Raw genomic sequence first — 10,212 nt, forward strand, 5'->3', positions numbered from 1 at the left:
TTTGATGAAGCACGGATGAATGCAGGAGAAGCTATATCAATGTACGTATGTAGGTTGGAAACTTTAGCTAGGAAGAAGTATGGGGATGAAGGTATAAATGAGAATAAGGAGTTAATGAGGAAGTTTTTAGCTACTGTGCCTGAGAATGTTGCTGAGTTTATTAATTTGAAACGCAAGGAGAAAATGAGGTGGACGCAAGAGAGATTGACATGGGATGATATACTAGAGATAGTTGAGGATTATGAGTTAGATAGGTGCATGAAAGAAAGTAAATTTGTGAGTGTAAGAACTGGAATGGAAGAAAGTGTAATAGAATTTGGTAGTTATAAGGATGCAATTTTGAGAGGACCAATGAGGGTAGCTGATAATGTAGTAGATAGGAGTGTTAGGGCGAGTAATGTGGGAATACCTGTAAGGACAAATGAAGGGTTTAGGCAAGGGAATCAGGTTTGGAGGGATAGGAGTGCTAGTGCGCCGCAAGATAGGTCAGGTAGTTGTATCCGTGAAGAGAAGTGTTATAGATGTGGGAAAGTAGGACATAAGAAGAATGAATGTAGATGGGCTCTTGGTGCTTGTTTTGGATGTGGTGAGGTAGGGCATAGAATTAGTGAGTGCACGAAAGAGAAAGGGGTAAAATGTTATCGGTGTGGTATGACAGGGCACATAGCGAGTGGATGTCGGAGTAATCGTACAAATGTGATTTGCGGTAATTGTGGTAAGGATGGTCATTATGCTAGAATGTGCAAGGAGCCACGGGGTAAGTGTACTGAATGTGGTGCAGAGGGGCATGTAGCTAGGGTATGTAGGAAGAAGGGAGTAAATCAGCCAGGATGTTCGGGAAACTAGAGTGTAAGAGGGTTCAGCTGGGTGAGTCCTCCTGTGTGTGTGGAAGGAATAAGATCAATGTTTGTGAGAATGGGATGAGTAATTGGTTGGAAATGAGCAAGTATGAACCTAGTATGCATGAGAAATTAGGGCTGGAAAATAAACAATTAGTGTTAGTTGAATATAGGAAAAAGAGGCGTTTGAAAGTTTTAAGTGAGGAGAAAGTGCAAGGGAAATTTATAGGAATAGGTAAGAATACGAATAAGTATGACAAGGGTGTAAATGTGCAAGTGAGTGTGGAGGATAAATGTATTAATACAGATGAATCATGGCTGAGTATGAATGATACCTATAGTGTGTGTGGCTTTTCCTTAGGTGATGTAAAAGAAAGGATGACGAATGCGAGAGTGAGAGATAGGAGAATGATTAGTAGTATGAATGAATCTTTTACTAAAGTTGAGAATGTTTTTGATGAAATGGATGAACTGTTTACAGAAATGAGTGTAATTATAGGGCCAGATGAGAACGAGGTAGATATGATTGTACATGATATATTAGATGATAGGGATTTAGATAGGAATAGTGTTAATGTAGCGAATGATTGTGATAATGAAGTGAATGAGAGAGTATATGGAGGCCCAGTTACTCGGAGTAGAGGTCCCGTTCCCGACTGCGACTGGGTTATGAAAAAAATAATGTAAGTGTTGTGTGAGAAGGATTTGGCAAAGTAAGGGGGGAGGAATGTGGAGGATTTATTTTTGCTTTATTTTTATTTTTGTTTTGCCAAATCCTGTGTGTGTGTGTGAGAGAGAGAGAGAGAGAGAGAGAGAGAGAGAGAGAGAGAGAGAGAGAGAGAGAGAGAGAGAGAGAGAGAGAGAGAGAGAGAGAGAGAGAGAGAGATATTGTGTTAGCGAGCGAAAGTAGTTAGTGTAACGATCGTTTGTGGTGAGGAAGACTGTTGGTATAAATGAGATTGTTTGTTTACATTTTTAGTAAGGTTACGACAGTGGTGAATGTTTCGGAGCGAATGCTTTTTTTATTTGACTGCAGCATAAGGCAGTTGTGTGAGAGCTGGATTACATTTATATTTTTCTGACCAGCGTGGAAGTGGTTTTTGATTTTCAAAGCTGCGATTCCTCCTTTGGAGTGACCGAATTTTGAAAGTGGATTTATTGTTGATGACCTGGCCTGTATTAAGATTTTGTTTGTACCGATCATTTGACTGCTCAACTGTTGACGACCTGGCCTGTGTATTTGGATTGATGATGATGATGATGACGATGATGATGATGATGATGATGATGATACTGGCACCTGTGACTCAAGGAGTTGAGGCCGATATGGCATAGAGAGAGAGACTCCTGTTTACCATATAGTGGTAGTTTGCCGTGAAAAGACAGTTCGGCTTGTGTGTGGCGTCAGTACTGGTGTCGCAATATTTATAAACATATATTTTGAGTTGGTGTGCGGTTTAGATTTAAGTTTGTTAGGTTTTTTTTTGCGTTAATTTGGATGGGGTTTATGGTATATATAGTGTAAAGTTTTTGATGCTGGTGATTCTAGTTTAAAGTGTTAAGTTTTGATGAGTTTAAAGTTTTTTGGGATGGTTTGGTTTGATTTATTATAGTTTGTAAGAAATATAGTTTTAAGGTTATGTTTTGTTTTGTTTGTCCTTTTGTCCAAGAGTCCAGTTGATAAAGTAAGGGGAAAGTTTGTGTTGTGGAGATAATTGTCTGTTAGAGTGATTCAAGGGTGTGGGGGTTGTTTTTGCAACATCCCGCCACAACATATATATATATATATATATATATATATATATATATATATATATATATATATATATATATATATATATATATATATATATATATACATATAATATATTTATTCATATACATATATATTTATATATAATTAATTCATATATATAATGAGAAATATATGTATATATATACACACTTTTGTGTTTTTAATAATATACTCTACTTATATATGTGTGTATGCATTTCATATATATTTTTATATACCTCTTATTTTGTATGTATACATATCATCAATCCCATATACGCCTACTGATGCAAAGGGCTCCAGTTAGATCTATAGATCTCTGTCTCTGTGTATCAGCTGATATATTTAAATGATTTTATTATTAACATTTTAACGAAGATATAGACTTGCTCTCGTATGAATAATATCTTAATTGATTTAAAATTAATAATAATAATAATAATAATAATAATAATAATAATAATAATAATAATAATAATAATAATAACTGAAATTGTGGTGATGATAATGAGAAAACGTAATAATAATAATAATAATAATAATAATAATAATAATAATAATAATAATAATTACTTGATACGCCATATAAAAATCACTTTAAGAAAGAGTGTAGCTATTGACTGAATACCTATCATTATGAATTTATATTTTTTTTTTTTTTTTTTTACGAAAACGGCAATATATATGTGTGGAAGAGTGTCGTATATATTATATACTGTATATACCACACGCACACACACGTATATATTGACCACTGATATCGCGATTTCTAATCCTGTCCTGCCATTTAACTCCCAATATCTTTCTGAGGGCTTTGTTCCGAAATCTACTAAATCTATTGGATATTGTTTCATTGTCATACCATGGCTCATGTCCATAGAGTACCTTGCCCAATTTCACATTTATAAGTAACCGAGAAAATTGCTTTATTAACCATCTCAAGTAACGTCTTAACTCGTCGCATTACCGTTATAAGTAACCAAAGACCTTGCTTTATTAACTCTCACAAGTAACATCCTAGCTTGCCCGATTTCCCTGTTATAGTAACAAAGGAATTTGTTGTTAACCTCACAAGTAACGTCCTAACTTTCCCCACTTCCCTGTCATAAGTAACATAGGAACTTGCCCCATTACCCCTGGAAAACTAATTTCGATCCTGGTAGGCTCCGATAACCTTTGTCAAATCGTTCCAATGTTTAGGACCAGAATTAGGCAATGGCTTGCAATTGGTAGGTGCCATCAGCTTGAGTGGTCAACATACACCAGTTATTGGATCATGTTTGCTGGGTCAGTTGACAGCTTCCGGCATACCACCCAACAGTCTAACCAAGCTAAGTATAGATGTTTAACGAGGTCTGGCTTGGTTTAATTAATACGCCTGGGATCTTGCAGTGTACCAACCCTAAACGCTTCTACCCTTCTGGAGAGAGTTACTCCCTTCCAAGAGGAAAAGGTGGTGTAACGTGAAAATCATTCACGCACATTCATATACAGTATATGTATGTTCATATATATATATATATATATATATATATATATATATATATATATATATATATATATATATATATATATATATATATATATATATATATACATATATGTATATACATATATATATATATATATATATATATATATATATATATATATATATATATATATATATATATATATATATATCTTCGTACCTATATATCTATTTATCTATCTATCTACCTTTCTCTACCTATCTGTCTATCTATGTGTCTGTGCATCTATCTATCTATCTATCTATTTATCTGTCTATTTCTCTATCTATCTATCTATCCATCTATATATCTATCTATATATCTCTATCTGTCTATCTATCTGTCTTTGTATCTATCTATCTATATCTCTACATATCTTTCTATATATTTATCCTTCTATAAATCTGTGCTTCTATCTATCTATCTACCTATCTTTCTATATCTATCTATCTACCTATCTATAGAACTCTTCCTATCTATCCATCTATCTCTAACTATTTATCAATATATCTATCTCTACCTATCTACTTATCTACCTATCCGTGCATCTATCTATCTATCTATCTCTACTTATCTATTTATATATCTATTTATCTATCTATGTATCAATCTATCTATCTCAATCTTTCTATCTATCTCAATCTTTCTATCTATCTATCTAACACTACCTATCTATATATCTATCTATCTATATATCCTTCTATCTATATATGTATCTATCTGCCCATCTATCTATATCTAATTTTTCTATCTATCTATCTCTAACTCTATCTATCTATCTATCTATCTATCTTCTACCTATCTCTATCTATCTTTGTATATTTTTATCTATATCTATTTATCTATCTATCTCTACTTATCTATCTATCTATCTATCTCTAACTATCTGTCTAAATATCTATATATCTATCTATATATCCCTAACTATCTATCTATCTATCTATAACTATCTATCTTTATATTCTATCTCTCTTTGTATCTATCTATCAATCTATCTATCTATCTGTGCATCTATCTATCTATCTACCTATCCATCTATCTATCCCTACCTATCTATTTATCTATCTATCTATCTATCTATCTTTGTATATATCTATCTATCTCTATCTACCTATCTATATGTCTATCTGTCTATCTATCTGAGCATCTATCTATCTATCTATCTCACTATCTCTCTATCCATGTACCTGTGTATCAGCCGATATATTTCAATGATTTTATTTTTAACTGAAGTGATAATGAACATTTTAACGAAGATATAGATTTGCTCTCATATGAATAATATCTTAATTGATTTAAAATTAATAATAATAATAATAATAACTGAAATTGTAGTGATAATAATGAGAAAAAGTAATAATAATAATAATAATAATAATAATGAAAATAATAATAATAATAATAATAATAATAATTACTTGATACGCCATATAAAAATGACTATAAGAAAGAATCTTACTATTGACTGAATACCAATAATTATGGATTTATATATTTTTTTCTTTCTTTTTTTAAGAAAAAGCAAAATATATGTGTGGGAGAGTGTCGTATATATTATATATATACCACACGCACACACACGTATATATTGACCACTGATATCGCGATGATGAAAGCATCAGGTGTTCCAAGGCCGTCCACCAATCCAAGTCCTGAACATACCCAACGCTGCTTAACTCCGCTGATCGGACGAGAACGACGATTCCATATGGCTACCAGTGTCCCAAGAAATTTTGACTTGGAACTTCTGTTTATATATCATTTTATTCTTCCTTGCCAAAGAAAGAAAGAAATTACATTTTAGTCTTATTATTATTATTATTATTATTAATTTTTTTCCTCATTAATTGGATTTCATTAAAGGGCCGAAACACACAGACAATATGAATTCATATTATGTTACAAATGTATATGGAACGTGCGTACAATTGAATAATATATACCTATCTATCTATCTATCTCTTTGTATCTATATATCTATCTATCTATCTATTTATCTTTGTATCTATCTATATGTACTTATCTATCTATCTATCTATATATCTGCCCATCTATTTATCTATTTATACATATCTATCTATCTCTACATATCTATCTATATCTATCTATCTCTCTCTCTCTCTGCCAATCTATTTATCTATCTCTACCGATCTATGTATCTATCTATTTGTGCATATATCTATGTATCTATCTATCTATCTGTGTATCTATTTATCTATCTCTATCTAAAAATCTATCTATCTATATCTACCTATTTATCTATCTATCTATCTATCTATATATATATATATATATATATATATATATATATATATATATATATATATATATATATATATATATACATAAATATATATCTGTCTATCTAACTCTATCTATCTATCTATCTCTCAATCTATGTATATATCTATCTATCTATCTCTATATATCTGTATATCTATATACATGTGCATCTATCTATCTCTACCAACATATCTATCTATATCTCTCTACCTATCTATCTATCTATCCATCTATCTATGTATATATCTATCTATCTCTCTCTATCCATCAATTTATCCATCTATCTATCTGTGTATCTATCTATCTATCTCCATTTATATATCTATCTAACGCTACCTATCTAAATATGTCTATCTATGTATCTATCTATCTATCTATCTGTCTATCTGCCCATCTATCTATATCTATCTAGCTGTATATCTGTGCATCTATCTTTCTACCTACCTATCTATCTATATCTATCTATCTATCTATATCTACCTATCTATCTATCTATTTATATATCTATATATGTATCTATCCATCTCTATATATCTATCTAGATTTGTGTCTATATATCTATCTATCTATCTCTACCTATCTATCTACCTATCGTTTTATCTGTGCATCTATCTATTTATCTACCTATCTATCTATATCCATCTATCTATCTTTCTACCTGTCTATCTATATATCTATCTATCTATCTATCTAACTATCTGTGCATCTATCTATTTATTTTTCTATCTATCTCTATTTATCTATCTATCTTTGAATACAGCTATCTATCTACTTATTGCTATCTAACTATCTGTCTATCTGTGCATCTATCTATCTATCTATATATCTATATCTTTGTCTATATTTATCTATCTATCTCTATCTATTTATCTATCTATCATTCTATCAGTGCATCTATCTATCTATCTACCTATCTATCTATTTCTACCTATATATCTATCATTCTATCCGTGCTTCTATCTATCTATCTACCTATCTATCTATCTATCTATTTCTACATATCTATCTATCTATGTATCTATTTGTGCATATATCTATCTATCTATCTAGCTAGCTAGCTAGCTATCTATCTATCTACCCATCTTTGCATCTACTTATCTATCTCTCTATCAAAATGTGTGTTTTTATCTATCTTTTTATATATCAATCTATCTATATATCTGTACCTATCTCTCTATCTATCTATCTCAGTTGTGTATATTTTTCTATCTATTTCTACCTATCAATCTATCTATATACCTGTGTATCTCTCTATCTATCTATCTTTTTATATAACTATCTACCTATCTATCTATCTATCTATCTATATTTACATATCTATCTGTCTATCTATCTATATATCTATGCGTGCATTCATCTATCTATCTACCTATCTGTCTAAATCTATCTATCTATCTTTCTATCTATCTATATATCAATATTTCTATCTATCTATCTATCTATCTTTGTAACTATCTATCTATCTATCGATATGTATATCTATCTTTATCTATCTATCTGTCTATCTATCTATTTTTATATCTATCTGTCTATCTATCTATCTATCTCTACCTATTTACCTATCTATTATCTATCTATCTCTATCTATCTATAAATATGTGCATCTATCTATCTATCTACCTATCTATCTCTCTCTCTAAATATATATATATATATATATATATATATATATATATATATATATATATATATATATATATATATATATATACAGTATATATATATATATATATATATATATATATATATATATATCTACCTATAAATATCTATCTATCTATCTGTGTATATATATATATATATATATATATATATATATATATATATATATATATATATATATATAAATATATCTTTGTACCTATATATCTATTTATCTATCTATCTATCTTTTTCTACCTATCTGTCTATCTATGTGTCTGTGCATCTATCTATCTATTTATCTGTCTATTTCTCTATCTTTATCTATCTATCCATCTATATATCTATCTATATATCTCTATCTGTCTATCTATCTGTCTTTGTATCTATCTATGTATCTATCTCTACATATATTTCTATCTATCTATCCATCTATAAATCTGTGCATCTATCTATCTATATACCTATCTATCTATATCTATCTATTTACCTATCTATCTATATCTATCTATCTATAGAACTCTTCCTATCTATCTATAGAACTCTTCCTATCTATCCATCTATCTCTAACTATTTATCAATCTATCTATCTCTACCTATCTATTTATCTATCTATCTGTGCATCTATCTATCTATCTATCTCTACTTATTTTTTTAAATATCTATTTATCTATATATGTATCAATCTTGGAGTGCGTTTTTGGGCAGCGGGGTAGAGAGTGTCGGCTCCCCAACAGAGGAGGTCTTACAGCATTTTCTTTCACGGCTTGATTATCAGACGATATTTGTTCCTGCTCCTGCAGCTACCATGGATTTTGAGAGGCTCCTGCTAATGAATTTTAGCCTTATAAGCATTGCTATTGCTTTTGTGCTTCTGCCTGCCACTGCTGCTGGCTGTTGCCGTGTGTCTGACCTCCTGGAGTCGTGAGGAGGCCTTCTAGTGACGAAGAACGGTAAGCGAACCGTATATGTTCTTCCTTCGCCTGCTTAAATCATATAGACAATCTACGTTGCCCTAGTGATCCCCTCGGTGCAAGAACACCCCTAGTGATCCTGAAGTAGGACAATCGCTGGTGATTGTTCCATAATAATCTTTAATTACGAATTCGGTGCGGTATTTGAGAACTTATGCAAGCATTCTTCAGATATTTCTTCGTGACCTGTAAAGTGTAGTATTATCGCCAATTTAGGATATATTATTATTTATAGGTGTATTATGATAATTATTGTAAAATTAATTAGTTATAAGGTTTACTTCACTCTGCAACTCCAACTGTCGTATGCTAGGGAAAGTGTGTATTTTTCTGCCTCCTACACCTTTTCTTTCTCTTCGACTGAGGTATAAAAGTTAGGTAGGCGTGTGACGATTCGAGAGTTATTATTGTAAAGTAGTGTATGTGTTTTTCCGGTTCCTAAGAAAGCTTTTCGAGGACTACTTTATGTAATTTAAGACTATTTTTGTCAATTAAATTTTATTGTTAAGTTCGATTCAGTGTTTTTTTGTATCCCTCTTTGAGAGTTGTTTTGCTTTGTGAATTTTGTGTCGCTGCTGGTTCTTGCCTGGTATTTTGGCACTGAGCCAGTCTGAAAAAAAAAAGAATACTGGATGAACATAATCAATCTTAAGTTCATTACAATATATATCACCAGACGCTACTAGTCCAATGCAAAACAAAGGCCTCAAGCATGTCCTTACACTTGTGTTTGTCTATGGTCTTTCTGTGCCAGTCCACACCAGAAAACTTCGTTAGTTCGTCAATCCATCGTCTTCTCTTCCTTCCCCTGCTTCTTTTACCATCTCGGTGTTTAGGAAACGCATGATATAAAATCGCCTTTAATATTTGTGCCTGTTTTAGTTTAGGGTGCTGTAGTACATGCATTAAGTGTTCTGTACATTAAAGGGTGGTTTGTTAACAGTACTACGTACAAGGGAAGGTTTTAAAAGTCCGAATATATATGTTAAATAAATAGGTAAATATGATGTCACTACTTCGCGGATTTTCACCTATCGCGCCGCGTCTGGAACCTATCTACCGCGATAAACGAGGGTTCACTGTATATATATATATATATATATATATATATATATATATATATATATATATATATATATATATGTATATATATATATATATATATATATATATATATATATATATATATA

This window comes from Palaemon carinicauda, chromosome 3, assembly GCF_036898095.1.
Source record: "Palaemon carinicauda isolate YSFRI2023 chromosome 3, ASM3689809v2, whole genome shotgun sequence".
NCBI classification, from domain to species: Eukaryota; Metazoa; Arthropoda; class Malacostraca; order Decapoda; family Palaemonidae; genus Palaemon; species Palaemon carinicauda.